The following is a 14781-nucleotide window of genomic DNA, read 5'->3' as shown; positions in this document are numbered from 1 at the left end:
GTTTGAAGGTCTTTAAGCTTTATATACCTGGATGTCTATATCTCTCTCCAGATTTGAAAAGTTTTCAGTCATCATTTCTTTAAATAGGCTTATGCATTAGTCTATTTCCTATTGCTATGGCAAAACACCTGAGACTAGATATTTCAAAAAGAATAGATGTTTATTATAATAGATGTTTATTTAGGTTTTAGAAGCTGAGAGTCCAAGATGAGGGGTCCTCATCTGTTTGGCCTTTGATATGGGCCTGAGAATGGATGACATCACAATGATGAAAACATTTGTGAAAGAGATCACAAGATAGATGGGAAGTCAGAGGAATTTGGAAATCAGGCTTGACATTTTTTATATTAGCATACTTTCACAGGAACTAACCAGAGTCTTATAAGAATGTATTAATCCCTTCCAAAAATAGCTCCCCCTGACCTAATCACATTTTGTGGGTCCAGACTTTTAAAGGTTCCATCATTCCCAGTACTGGTATGCTGAGGACCAGCTCCAGCAAGTGAACATTTGGGGGACACACTAATATTCAAGCCATAGCAGTTTTATTCCTTTATTTTTTTCTTGTCCTTCTTGAATTCTGTGTATTTATTAAATCTCCTGATGGTGTCCTGTAAATTCCATAGCTTTGTCTTTTTTTCCCCATTTGAGTAGATTATATCAAATGATCTGTTTTTGAGTTTAAATACTCTTTTTTTCTGATTGATCAAGTTTACTGTTAATGCTGTTAATGCATGCTTTAATTATACTCACAAAATTAGTTCTTAATTACTCATTGGCTCTTTATGAATGTTGCATCTTTATTGAAACTTTCATTTTTCTTTACGCACTATTTTCCTGATACAGTAATTTTTATTTGTCCACTTGTATTTTCTTGTAGCTTGCTGTGCTACCTTAAAAACTGAGGTGTGTGCCTGTGTGAGTGCATGAGTGTGTGTGTGTGTGTGTGTGTGTGTGTGTGTGTGTGTGTGTGTGTCTTTTGCTGTGGATTGAACCCAGGGATCCATACACACTGGAAGCCCTCTAGTGATTCACAGCACCAGCCCTAAGGCAATTTTATATTTACTTTCTTTAGTGTTCATTACTGAAAAGCTATTGTTTTCTTTTAGTACTGCCATTTTTGACACTAGTAAATGAACTCTAATGTTCCTCTTCTTTGAGTTTTCATGTTCCTTGAAGTCTTTTGTCTCTATTTTTGCTGACTAGCTCTTGTCTGTTGGTCTTTTTTAACTGTCTTTAGGAGAAAAAATTTTACACCAGTCAACCCAAACCAGGATCCTGAAGTTCTTTCAGGTCTTTTCTATGGGTGTATCTGCTCTACATGTCTTGTTTCCTTTGCGGTGGAATTTTTTAAGTAATGTAATTCTTCTTCAGCTTGTGAAGCCAGGCAAGATGCTGAAAGCTCATTTGTTTTCCATGGTGGTGACTTGAAATATTCAACACTGTGTGCCTGCTTCCAATCTGCAGTCAGGCTGTCACTCCATGTGTGCTCAGGAGCCATCTGCAAAGGTCAGTATGGGACACAGACTGGGGTTGGCAATGAGGGGGAGAGATTGATGCATGCAAATCATTGGACAGCTCCATAGGCCACGTGGTGTAGGGTCTGCAGGTGAAGCATCACAAGCAGCTTCTGGTTCAGTCTGCAAGGTGTTTGAGATCTATCATCCTTGTCATGACTTTAAATATGGGTGCTGACTTTCCATTTCTTTTCCATGCTGTTGACCTTTTAAAATTACTTAGCTCTGCCAGTCACCTCAGTATTGCAGGTGATTGTCCTGTTCCAGTTCTGCCCACCACAATCATTCCTGAAGGTTGGGCTGGGTAAAGCAGGCATCCTTTCTGTAAGTTATCTGGGCTTCCCATGACAATTCTGACTGTCTGGAGTGATTTCCAGTTTATAGCCTTGAAGGCTATTAAAAGTTTGTGGACATTTCCAGATGTTTCTGTTCCTTCTTGGTGTTGAAGTTGCCTGCCAAGTTTGATAGCAAGGAGAGCAGGTCCAGCTGAGGCTCACAGGAGAGTCCAACAGACTGAGAAAGGCAGCTGATAAGGAGAGATCAGGGAGGAACAAGCATAGCTTCCAAAAGGTTCATACCAGGATTATCCACAGCTCATCAGTCACTAAAGAACAAGTCATCTAAGGATCACAGCAAAAGCAAATTGCAAGAAGGAAGCATTTGAAGGAATGAAACAATTTTCTGAGATGGAAGGGTGCTTTGAAATGTGAGTAATGGCATGAAATATGATGATGGTGGTGATGGTGACTTATTGCTAAATACCAGCAACCTCTTGAGTACTGTGCATTTTTATACTATGTCCTCATAGGATTTTATAAAACTCTAATGATCTGCTTTTAATGGGTGACAATACAGAGGCTCAGCAAGATAAAATATCTGCTTATCAGCTACAAGAAATGATCTCAAATGATATTTCTCCCATCCAGGCTAAATAAGACTTATTCAACATTCTTGTTTCTGCAGTATCCAAAGCCTGAGAGTTTACCATTAGACATACAGCAATGTATTTTCACTCAGGCAAATAATCTGAGTAATTTTAAAGTGGTTTTCCAGAGGCAGGGCCAGTGTTTCATCTTGCCACTGAAAATAGTCATCATATAATGGTTACCTGAGCTCAGAGAAGGAGTTTGTGACTATTTTTCAGAATGGAGCTAATATTAGAAATCCATAAATATTTGCTTTGATTTTTAAAAATTTTGAATATTTATGTTTTAGGGCTTCATAATATGCAGTAGATACACGAAGACCAGAGGTGGAATGAGTAAATACATAGACTAACTTGGTCATCCTACATTATCCCCATGATCTTGATGAGGAATTAAATCTTTAACATGTTAAGTGTCCAACCTCAAAAGCTAGGAAATAGAGTACAAATCTCATACCAGGCACCTGTGTTTCAAACTATGATGTGTATGTGGGAGGTGATATATCACAATGTCATTCTGAATCCATTGAAACATGCTAGTAACATGAATTAATGATAAAATTCAAAAGAACAGCAATTCTACAAAATGCTAGATCTGAACATTTGATAGCATATTCTTCTTCGTGAATACACTGGTGTTTCTAAGCAGGAATTTGTTCTCACAAACTGAACTATCATTTTGGCATATCAATAGGTCAAAATAAACAGCTTCTGAATTTGGATAGGGAAGGTACTAAAGCTCATTCACTTTAGAGTACCATCCAATAAAGCTTCTGCAGTGACCTTGCACCATATCTGTACACAGTCACAGAACTAACCCACCCAGTCTCTTAGTAAACAACTTATGCTGTAGTACTGAGTATTCCTCCAGATTTCTATTCCAAATAGTGACTGTGGTAGAATCCAGCTGGTGTTTATCAATGTCATGTTGCCAAAGAGCAAGTGAGGAAATCAGGAAATTTCACTGATAACGACAGTGATGGCATGCTCTGTGAGAAGCACAGAGCTCCAGCCCCTGTCCTGACTCCCCAGTATGTGCAATCTCAGCCCCAGTCCTACATGTTAACCTCCTCACCTCCTCCTGTTAACCGCCTACCCTTAGGGAGCACTCACATATTTCTACAGCCTTTCTGTTGCTTCTGCTCATCTGGGCCCTTCCTCTCTGTCTTGAATTACTACCCAGTGTCTCATGGCTGAATATCTACCTTGTCTTTCCCATATGATTATGACCAGTAGAGTGGTGAAGAGGTACATTCAGAGTGCGTTCATCAAGCTAAGACAGAGGGTGCTATGGTGACACATAAACTCTAACACTATTGTGGTTCTCTCTGTCATATGATGCAATCTTGGAGCCCCTCTTTAATTTACACCCTCTAGAACATATGAATTCCTACATTTCTCTCAAGATGGGGACAAATATGAAAGAAACTCACTAGCTCTTAACTGCTTCCACCCAGAAGTGACACCCATCCTTTTCGTTATGGACCATTGACTAGAACTAGACATATGACCCCAAACTTATTATAGAGGGAGCCAGGAAGTGCAGAGAAACATGTATACCTGTTGAAACTCAATTTCCTGCTATAATTACTAGCTGTTTAGCTGTAGATTGTTACTTTTAACTTCCCTGAACCTCAGTTCTCTTAACTTAGAGAGATGCCTTGTAAGTGTGGAACAGGGTTGAGTGAAATAATGTTTCATCAAATTTTCCTGGCCTAATGTCTAGTTTTCAGTAAGTACTCAGTATACTTAGTAAATATAACTGTTCTGATATGATATAGATCTAAGTTTAAGGATCATATTTTCTATTCCAACAATAATCCTCCCTTACTGCATTATCTAGTAAGATGAAAATAAAATAAAATGTACCATTATTTAATTTGGGAGGATTATAGAACACACACACAAACACATGTGTACCTAAAAATGAGCACATATACTTCTCAGCTCTTAAGATATTCATCCAACCACCACAAATATTATTTCAATGTGTTCAGTTTATTACATCTTCTGTTAAGTGCAGAGGCACATGCATGGATGTGATGCTCTTTAATTGAAATGATCTTATAGGATTGTGAAAGAAAATGACTTGATATACTAAAAGAAATCAAAATATGATACATGTAAAATAATACCTTTCACACACAGTAAAAATGTAGATGTGAAAGATACAACATTAACCTTGAAAAAAGTCAGAGAAGTATTCACAGAAGGGAGTGTTGGCTCTTAGAGAACAATGGAAATTCACTTAAAGAAAAAAGTAAGATGCTGAATATAATCAAATTTAGTATCTACATTGGATATCCATTGAAAGTAGATTTTATCTGCTACTGTTAAGATACATTTCTGGGAACAGAACACTCATTAGCTAGCTCACACAGGGAAAATGCATGCTACAAATCACTGTGCCTGGTGAAGAAACTGTTTATATTTATATTGAAACATCACATGATACCCCATTGACGTCTCTAGTTTTTCTTTTCATATTAAATAAATTTAAATTAAAAAAGAGAAATTAGTAAGATAGAGCAAAGCAATGAGTACTCACTGGCTTTGTTTAATTAACTCAAGAACTGTTTTCTGAGGAAAGTAAAAACATTAATGCAAACTATTTATAAATATAATAATGACTTATGTAGTAGGAAATTTGAGATACAGTAGATTATACTACTATATATGCAATGTTCATGAATACTCTATAAATTTGGCAATAATGCTTTAAAAGATATCCTTTCTTACAAGAATAATAAATAGTATATATCAAATTTAAAATAAAAAGAATTAAAAGAGAAAAGCATGTGCATACACATAAAGACAAATATATATATTATATATAATTGACCTCTTAGTTTTATGAAATGTCCACCTTTATCATTATTAATTCTTCTTGTTTAAGCTCTACTTTATCTATTACTACAGGTTCACTAGCTTTTTTGTGCTTACTATTTGCTTGGCCTACTGTTACAACCTTTTAACTTCATCTCATGTACCTTTCAACATAAAATATCCCTTACACATATCTGAGAGTTGAATTTTTCTTTATAATCTGGCCTGACAATCTTTGTTTTTTAACCAGCATGATTTAGTCCTCTTATATTTAATATAATCATTGATATGTTTGGCTTTAAAACTTCTACATTGCTAATTCTTATTATATTTTCCTTTTTGTTGCCTTCTTCTGTGTTAATAAAATATTTTTACTATGTCACTCTGTTTTTGAGTCATAACTTTTTAATTTATTTTTAATTGTTTCTCTAGAGATCATAAGATGAATCTGTAATCTCTAATAATCTACCATTTATGTGCCACTTCACTTTGCACATTTCACATTTTACAAATATAAAAATGTTACAGCCTTTCATCTTCCCTTTCTGTGCTTCTGTGTCCATTATTTACTTTACATGTGTTACATGGCACATATCAAGGTGCTATTTTTGTTTTAAATTACTCATTATGAAAATTAAAAAGAAAAATGCTTATTTGGTCTTGAAAAATATTTACCTATGTTTTCTTGCACTTTTAATCATTCTTATAGCTCTTATACCTTTCATTTGGCATAATTTTCTGTCACATTAAGTTACTTCATTGAATCCTTCTCGTGATGATGATCTGTTGGCAATGAACTCTCAAGTTACATCTGAAAATGTTCTCTGTCTCCCTTTCTCTCTCATCTCTGTTTCTGTCTCTCTCTTCCTCTCTTTTCTCTGTCTCTCTGTCTGTCACACACACACACACACACACACACACACACACACACACTCCTCAGAACTTTAAAGAACTCATCACTCCTGCACACAATTATTTCTGTAAAGTCAGCCATCATTGGAATCCTCTTTCTAAACGTAATAGGTAATTTTCTTTCTCCACATTTAAGATTTTTTTCCTTATCTTTGTTTGGCTGTGATCTTTCTTGTCATGGCTTTATTCTTACTGTGCAATTTACTAGGCTTCTTGACTCCATAGGTTGGTTGTTCAAAGTCCAAATTTATGGAAATTTTTATCATTTTTCTTAAGCTTTTTTTCTTCTTTCTTATTCTACCATCTTTTCCGCTAAAGCCCTAGAGTAGAAACTTCTACACTCCAGCTGGGCTGAGATTCCTGTGTCTTTCAGAACTATACTTCTCAAGTGTCTTTGCCACGCTCTCAATCCTAGACAGCTTAGCAGCACTTTCCTCAAGGTCCCTTGCAACAGTATACAGCCAAGTCCCTGGCCAAAGACCCCAAAGAAACATCAGATTTAACCCTAGCCAGCTCTGTAGATATCACTGCACAGAAATAGGGTCAAATGCTTTTCTTTCAAGGAGAGCCACCAGAACAGAACTTCCCAGGATATTTCTTTTTCCCCTTAACTGGCTTTAAGCACTGCAAATGGATCTAGCTGGTATTGATGCATAGTCTGACAAGTCAGTGATATCCTGCTTATCAGTGAGTATATATGACCTAGGCTGAGTGACACAGCACTGTAGGCTGGGACTGAGCCCGGAGAAAGAGGCTATGACATCTCAAAGGCATGAAGATTACACATCAGAGCTGAAGCACCAAACCCTAAACATGATATACTTACCCAATCTGTGATATGCAGGTAACTCTTTCTGCATCTCTCTCTGTCTCTCTCTGTCTCTCTCTGTCTCTCTCTGTCTCTCTCTCTCTCTCTCTGTCTCTCTCTCTCTCTCTCTTTCTCTTTCTGTGTGTGTGTGTGTGTGTGTGTGTGTGTGTGTGCCCTCTTTGCCTCCCTTCCCTCTGAAGTAGCTCTCTGATATCCTGAGATCTGAACACTGAAATCTGCTCTCTCAGATCACCTGGACCTCACTACTCTTTTTGCTAAAGTCAAGACACTATTCCCAAGCAAGCAGCCAAAAGGAATGCAGGGCTCACCTCGTGTGCTTCCTCCCTCTCAGGAGCCCTAATCCTGCATAGTACTCAGTAGACAATGCCTTAAAACACAGTCCTTCCTCATGTATTTTTCTGGTCTCATCATTTATGGTGGAGAGGTAGTTCCAGCATCAGATACTTCAATCTGGTCCAAAGTAGGAATTTCTCTATGTGTACATTTTAAGTGCTTATAAAAAAAGAGAAAAATCAAGAAGCTATAACCTTAAGGCAAACTCCATTAACTTTAATCCAATTAAAATTGAAAACACTATTTTATAGGTAATATATCAATGTTATGAGTTTTTAAACTGTTTAAAAGTATCTATTATATGTTTTTGCACTTGGGTATGGGGAACTGGGAAGATCCATATGTGCTACACCTTGTGCATATTTTATTTAATTTATTTTTCATTTTTGTCTTTCTTATTATTTTAATTTGTTAGGATGTGTGTAGTACATAGAACATGGTTACATTCCTTGTGGGAAGTTGGTACATGAACATAACACATCTTAATTTCTTTTTGCATCCCCTTTCCCTTCTCTCATTTTAGCATGAGTTAAAGAATCTTGATTTCCCTGGAGATGGTTCCAAGAATGAGGTGAGTATTTCCTCTAATCCTAAAATAAGATCATAGGTGGGCCGGTTCTGAAATGCTTAGACTATCACAAAATTAATGACTCTAGGAGAGATGACTCCAACAGTTTGAGAGTTTAAGGTCCAGATATAGAACGAAGTTGCTGTTACATTTCAGAAGGAACACGAAAAATGACTTGAAGAGAAGCCAGTTATTTATTTTATTTGCTTAAGCTATATGAAGTGCAAGTGTGACTAACATCCCAGAATACCACAGAGTCACTATCCAACCACTGTGAGTCACACAGGAATCTTCCAAGAAGTTCTTTATTAAATGTTCTCTGCACTTCAGTGATCAAACCTGGGCTCTCCCAGGATATCCTAATGGGCTAGCCACATTTCAAGCTGAAATCCAACAAAGGCAATGAAGTTTTAAAAGAGTTCATATTTAAAGGGCTCATAAAAAAAGATTCCATAAAAAGATGTGCTTATGCTGCCAAGTACATTTTTTAAAAGTCTACATCCTCAGCATAAGTAAGAGGAAATGTCAGATTTCTATGATTAGTTGATTTATAATTTATCCAGTGTCCAATTTAAATTATTCTTTCCTATTATAATGCTAAGATTGGTCTAGGCAGGATGTTCCTGATCCTAAGGGATATTTAGTAACCAAAGGTAAACCCCTCCTAAGGTTAAATAGGATTAACCTAAGGCCAGTGTTGAAATGGGAGGTTTTAACGCTGTGATTTAGAATCTAATGCACCTAGATTTCATACTTAACTCTGACTTTGTACAAATTAACTTGACCTCTCAGAGAATCATTTTCTCATCTGCAGAATGTTGACCATAAATGCACTGACCTCTCAGAATTCAAGCAGACTTCAGTAGGACCATGTTTACAACCTGCACACAGCTCCTGAAGATCTGAAGGCTCAGTAAATGGCAGCGATTATACAGATGAAGCATGCACGCTCCATGCCTTCTCTGTAAGTCAGTACACTGCTAACAAAATAAAGCTAATACTGTGGGTTTCAGCATTTAGATACTAATCGATAGTAGGTGAGGCATAAACAAGTGTGCTGTCTGTCTTCCCACCCATAACCTCATCCTGCATCCTCAGAGATCCTTGTGCTCTGCAACACTTGGACAGTCTCACAGGTATTCAACGTCCAGTTAGGATCTGTCAAGGTCATCTTGAAATGTTTGTGTTGTCATGTTAACCAGACATGTGCAAACACAGTTTGGGGTAAGGGCAAAAGGCAGTTCATTCACACTGGAATTTTAAACAGTGAAACCTTTGTTAGGTTGGAGAGGGATCACACCTTCAACAAGAAAGACTCAAGAAGGCAGGGGCTTTCAGGAAGATGAATAACCCCAACCCCTCCATCCCAGCTAGATGTCCCAGTGAACTGCTGTCCAAAGGATGCTTTCTGGAAAGGGTGACACTGGAAAGGATTGATTTTATTGGCCTGAAATTTGTTTGTGTGAGTAAACTTAAAACCCACAAACACTGAATGTAATTATCCATTGCCTGAGCATTCATTTAATTAATTTAGTATGTGTAAAATTAAAACTATTAGCTACACAGATTGTCTGGCTTTGCAGGGTTGTGAAAAATATGGAGGGAACTTCAGGGGCTCTTGGCAAGCCAGCACCCCCTTTCATCTGTGGTCAGTTCCCTGTTGGTCTATGTGGGCTAAGTCTGATGTGGGTGCTTTGTACTGGATTCTTTCTCTGTGCTCAGGACTCTCCCTGCTCCTCCTTTGTTCTCACATACTCCAGACAGCCCATAATATCCCTTTCTGGCAACTTTGTGGTCTGGGGTCTGCCTGCCACAGCATGGGCCAGCCTGTTTCATTTCCCCATACTATGGACAGTGCCTCCTTCTTCCTCAGCAAAATTCTGGGTCTTTTGGTTCATTCTAGAAATTCTTCTGGGTATCTAACTAGGTAACCAATGATAAATGTGGTATAAATGCAGTAAAGAATTACCTGCCCCACGTCATTAACATGTTTGTATGTTAGGGAGGCTTCTGGGAAGCCTTGCTCTAAATCATGACTCCCTTTCCTGGCCTGGTGCAAACGAACTTTAAGAAGGTGAAGGGATAATTGTGGGGACTTTCATGAGTCCCTCACGTTATCCCACATGTCCAGCTGTATACAGACACACTCACATCAGAGTCATTTAGCCAGGCTGGCCTCTTGCTTCATAGCCCTGGACTTTCAAGCTACTCCTTCCTGGGCATGTGCTTCAGCCATGCACTGGCAGCCACCAGTCTTCATCTGTGGCAGGAAATGCTGGGACATTGGCCACACAGTCCCTGGGGCTGGGGATAGGTGGAAATGGGGAGGGAAGAGGGTCCCAGGACAGACAGTGGGGCTGGGTGGCTGCTGGAAGAAGGTGGCACTGATGGCCCTGAGAGTGAGGTCACCACCTTCCCAGGAATAATGGATGGGAATGGTAGACTTAAGAACAGAAAGTTGCTTCTTTCTCTCCAGATAAGATCTTTTCTTGGCAGTTGCCTGGCAGACCTTGTCTGTTAGTCATTCCCTGGGGCCAGAGCATTGTCGTCCCCACAAAATGGTGTGAGGCAGAGATGACTTTGATCAACTGGATAAAGCGTCACAGTTTAGCCTTTCTCCTGCTTTTCATCCTTCCAAAAATCTCAGTTGATGTTGGAAGTAAAATGAACATGTTTCTCAAATGACCTGTCCCTAGGTACCCTTTCAGTCTTCCCCACATGTTGGGCCAGGAAAGGATACAGAGGGGCTGAGTATGCTCGTACTCTGGCTGTCCAGGCCTGAACAACCAGGTCTCTCTTCCTAATAGCCTCTGGAAATAAGGTTGTAATTCCAAGCCACCATGCAAGTGTAGTGTTTCTGTGAAAAGACAACATGTGTTTCCTCTGAGGTAAGATCACCATTAAAGTTGGGTCAATTCCAACTACATAGCTATCCCTTCCTGTCACTGCCTTGTTGCTTCTACAGGCTTAGATTCTTTGACTATGGAACCAGGATCCTTTAGTCCTATGCTAGTATTTCTTAGGGTCAGCGGACATGTTCAGTTACATTACGATGCTGTGGAAACCCTTTGAATTTTCTTTCAGAGACAGTACACGTCAGGCACCATTACTAACAGTGGAAGCAGGCTATTCACTATGTCCCTTTCACAGTACTCGGGCTCCTTTTCTCAACTGCCATTTTATATCCAAATCTTACCTACAAGAGGAGAAAATTTTAAAATACTCGATGGTGTCTTATATACAAAATTATGCTTATCATAGAAGATTTCAAAAACTAGAGAAAGAAAACTTCAAAATTTCTTTTGATGCTCTTTCTTCAGGAGCGTTTTGGTGAAGCTGAAATCTAAGGCAGAGAGATCCCCCTGGGAAATCAAGCCTAACTTATGACAGGTTCATAATGACCAATCTTCTCTCTGAGGGCTTACAGGTGCTTGAGCAAACCAAGTTACCACAGTGGGAAACTGGCAACATGGAGAAGAGACTGAAGGACAATGCAGTTTTGAAGCTGGCATTCCGCAGTGTCCATTGCCAGGGACAAGTTTGAGACAAAGCCCCAGATTTGTAATTCTGGAACCCAGAATACTTGTGATTCCTGATCACAGGACAAGCCATCCATCTCCTTGAGATGTCACCAGTTTCCAAAGTCAAAGTGCTCTCAAGCATCTCAATCAAAAGATGTTTTTGTGGAGGCCAGAATAACAAAAGAAATCGCTAAGCCATCTCTCCTGGCTGTGTGTGTGGCTCCCTTTGCCAACACAGCCTCCAGGCGGGAGCCACACTGGAGAGGCCAGCAGTGACCTCAACCCCAAGCCCCAGCTCTTCTAGCCAGCTCCCTGGATCTCAGGGCCTCAACACCCAGAGCCCTGAACCCAGGCTTGTGATTCCTCACAAGGTACTTCATCCGAGCCTCTGAGGAGGCCAGAGGTGGAAACTTTATTAACTCACTGTGGGGGCTGTGCATTTTGGAAGCCAGGAAGTTTTTCCCGTATATTACAATAGTAAAATAATTGCTACAGCTATTGAACTTTTATGCTAACCACACGAGGTCCAGACATCTGCCCTAAACTAAGCTGGAGAAACTTTAGTGGAGATTTTTCCACGGCCTCACAGCTTTGCAAAACTAAGAAATGTCCAACAGCTGCCTCAGCCATAAAGCTACCACAGGAATAAAGACATTTCAGATAGAACAAAAATGGCTGATTATGAGATTTGAAGAGGCCTTAATAAGTGGTGGTTTCTTTTGAGTAATGTTACATAAATAAGTTATCAGCCATTATTAAACAATGAAAAACTGATTGGATGCAACTACTTACACTGGGTGGGTTCATCTCCCTTACCTAAACTCAGTTACTGTAAAGGTTAATCACATCTACAAAATGCCTTCGTGGCAACACCCATATAAGTATCTGACCAAAGAGTTGAATACTGTAGCCCAGTCAAACTGGCACATAAAACTAATCACCGTATCTTATATTCCTTTTGAAATAATTCTAAAGCTCTTCTTGACTATCTGAAGGCACCAGGACCTTATAGGTACACTTGTCTGAGCTTTGTGGGCAGGCAGCAGAACTCACTGAAAACCATGAGGAAGTAAGCTAAGGTTATCTCTGCCGGCCCAGGGTCCACACAGCTGTGCCCCTGCCCACACTGGTTGAATTAATGTCATTCTACTAATTGTGAAGTTTAATAAAATTTTCACTTTCTGAAATATTGAAAGTATCACCAGATGGGATGCCAGGAACTCTCCCCCAAAGAAGAAACACCCATCACCACCATATGGAATAGATTCATCAACTCTCCTTCCAGAAAAAGAATTTCAGGAAGCATCAGCACATTTGTTAGACACAAAAGAACCAGGCTAGCATTCTGGGAAGGAAGGCAGGAAGAGTGCAAGGTTGAGCATAGCCTGGGCACTTGGTGACTTAGAATACCTTGTCTCAACATAAAGAATAGCTCAAAATAAAGGACAAGCCATCCATCTCCTTGAGCTTTCCATGAGTAACAGCCAAGGGCCCAGGAGCTTATTCGGCCTCTGTCCATATGGTGGTTTTTGATGGTGTCAAAAGAATGCAGTAATGGTGATTCAAGGCTGAATGATTAAAGCCATGTAAAATGCAGTAGAGCTGGACTAGAAGATGTAAGGATTTGCCACTTACCTGCTCCCTCAGACATCCACTTTCACAGGACAGTGTGAGAAGCCCAGCTAGAAAGGATGGCTCAGGAAATTCCTGCCATAGCCCCTGGCAGACTGGAGCCAAGGCAGCCTGGGGTTGGAGCTATCTGCTTCTTGAAGGACAGGCTCTGTGTTTTGCCACTTGTCTGCCAGCCCTCAAACAATGGGAGTGCTGGGCCCAGAGCCCAGCCAGCCGTGCCCTTGCCCACAGAGGTCCTGTGGCATTCAGACCCACCCTTTCCTTCTCACTTGAGCTGCATATCTCCAGTGGAGTTGGAGCTGACAAAGCCCCTGAGCTGTGTAACTTTGGAACTATTGTTGGCCAAACTTAGAGGAAAAGATGATTTCTGGGGTTCCTTTTGCCTTTCTTAGAACAGCATAACTATAACTCTTGATCCTTTCTCTGTTTTCTGAATCCTCCCCATCTTTCTCCTCCTTCCAGAGTGAGTACAATTCCATATCCAGCCAAGCCTTCCCAGGCCACTCCAGCTATGGTGCAGAAAGGAGTGTATCAATTAGAAAACAGATGACCTTAAAATGAAATTAGAGGTTGCCTGGTGGACACTGTGGCATCTGTCTTTGATCCAGTTGGTTTTGGCTAGCCTATCTGAAGATGAACTTCTGACTTACAGGCATCCTTGTCTGCAAAGATACACAAGATTAGGGTTAGTCCAAGCAAGTACAAGATTGAGGCAGGCTAACACTCTGGGTATCAGTGTTTTATTTTTCACCTTGTCCCTTATGGTTGCAAAGCAGTTGCCACAGCTCCCATATTACATCCTCCTCACCCAGGTATATTTAATGTAAAGGGGAAAAAAGTGTGATAAAAAAGTTATTTATTTTTATAACAGAGAAAATATTTTTCAGAAGATCCTCCCAGTAAACTCTCTTTTGCCACCTCCTCACAAGATTTGTGCAAATAACTATCTCTGGATGCAAGAGTCTGAGAAAATGTTTATAGCAAAGAGGGAGCATATACAAAATTTATCCCATAAGAATAATAATACAGAAAGAATAATACAGTATAAGACAATAAAAACAAATAAGTTGAGAAACTGCTAATAAGTAACTGATCACTGTTATGGTTTATACACTGTGTCAACTTGAGAAGTCTAGAAACATAACTAAGAAACTCAGCAGCTCTAAATTCTGGAGTATAGATGACAAGCCATTGCTGTTCTAGAATATTGTTCATTGTGTCAACTGAAGGTCAGACAAAGGTTTAAGTAAGTGATTCAGGAGGGGACTATGGTCCTTAGTTTGTAACAGCCTCAGACTGTGCAAAAAGGAGGGCACACAGATGGTGTGAGTGCTACACCCACTCCAGGGTAACAGCCTACATACAATAAAAGGTAAATGAGGACGACTGATGGCTGGTTCTTCAGAGGAGCTCCAGTCTTCGCCTTCAGCTTGGATATGGTCTCCTGGATTCTGGCAGAGATTGTTTGGTCTCTGCCTGGGTCTCTTCGGCCTTCATCATAAGACTCTTCAGTGTTCTGTCATAAACCCATCGGCCTCCTGATACAGACTTGCACAGGACACTGCAGTAAGCTCCAACCCTTGGGTGGGACCGTTAAAATCTCCAGTGTGCAGACGTCCTCTGCACGCTCCCTCATTTCACTTTGTGGCTGACCACTGTAAGCCAATCTTGTAATTTCTTATACATTTGTATATCTTGTGTTATATCTATTTCTCAGT

General features: G+C 39.8%; 1 long non-coding RNA gene across 2 annotated transcripts in view; it reads right to left on the bottom strand.

The window, feature by feature from the left end:
• Nucleotides 1-13234, bottom strand: part of LOC134472080 (uncharacterized) — a 45984-nt gene extending 32750 nt beyond the window's left edge. For both annotated transcript variants that reach the window (XR_010041907.1, XR_010041908.1), the window contains exon 1: nucleotides 13067-13234. This is a non-coding gene — a long non-coding RNA (uncharacterized LOC134472080). The remainder of the gene's footprint in view (nucleotides 1-13066) is intronic.
• Between the last annotated feature and the right edge of the window lie 1547 nt (nucleotides 13235-14781).

This window comes from Cavia porcellus, unplaced genomic scaffold (assembly GCF_034190915.1).
Source record: "Cavia porcellus strain 051 isolate PalLab524CR breed Dunkin Hartley unplaced genomic scaffold, mCavPor4.1 scaffold_22, whole genome shotgun sequence".
Lineage (NCBI taxonomy): Eukaryota > Metazoa > Chordata > Mammalia > Rodentia > Caviidae > Cavia > Cavia porcellus.
The sequence above is the reverse complement of the archived record's forward strand: the minus strand, read 5'-3'. Positions and strand labels throughout refer to the sequence as shown.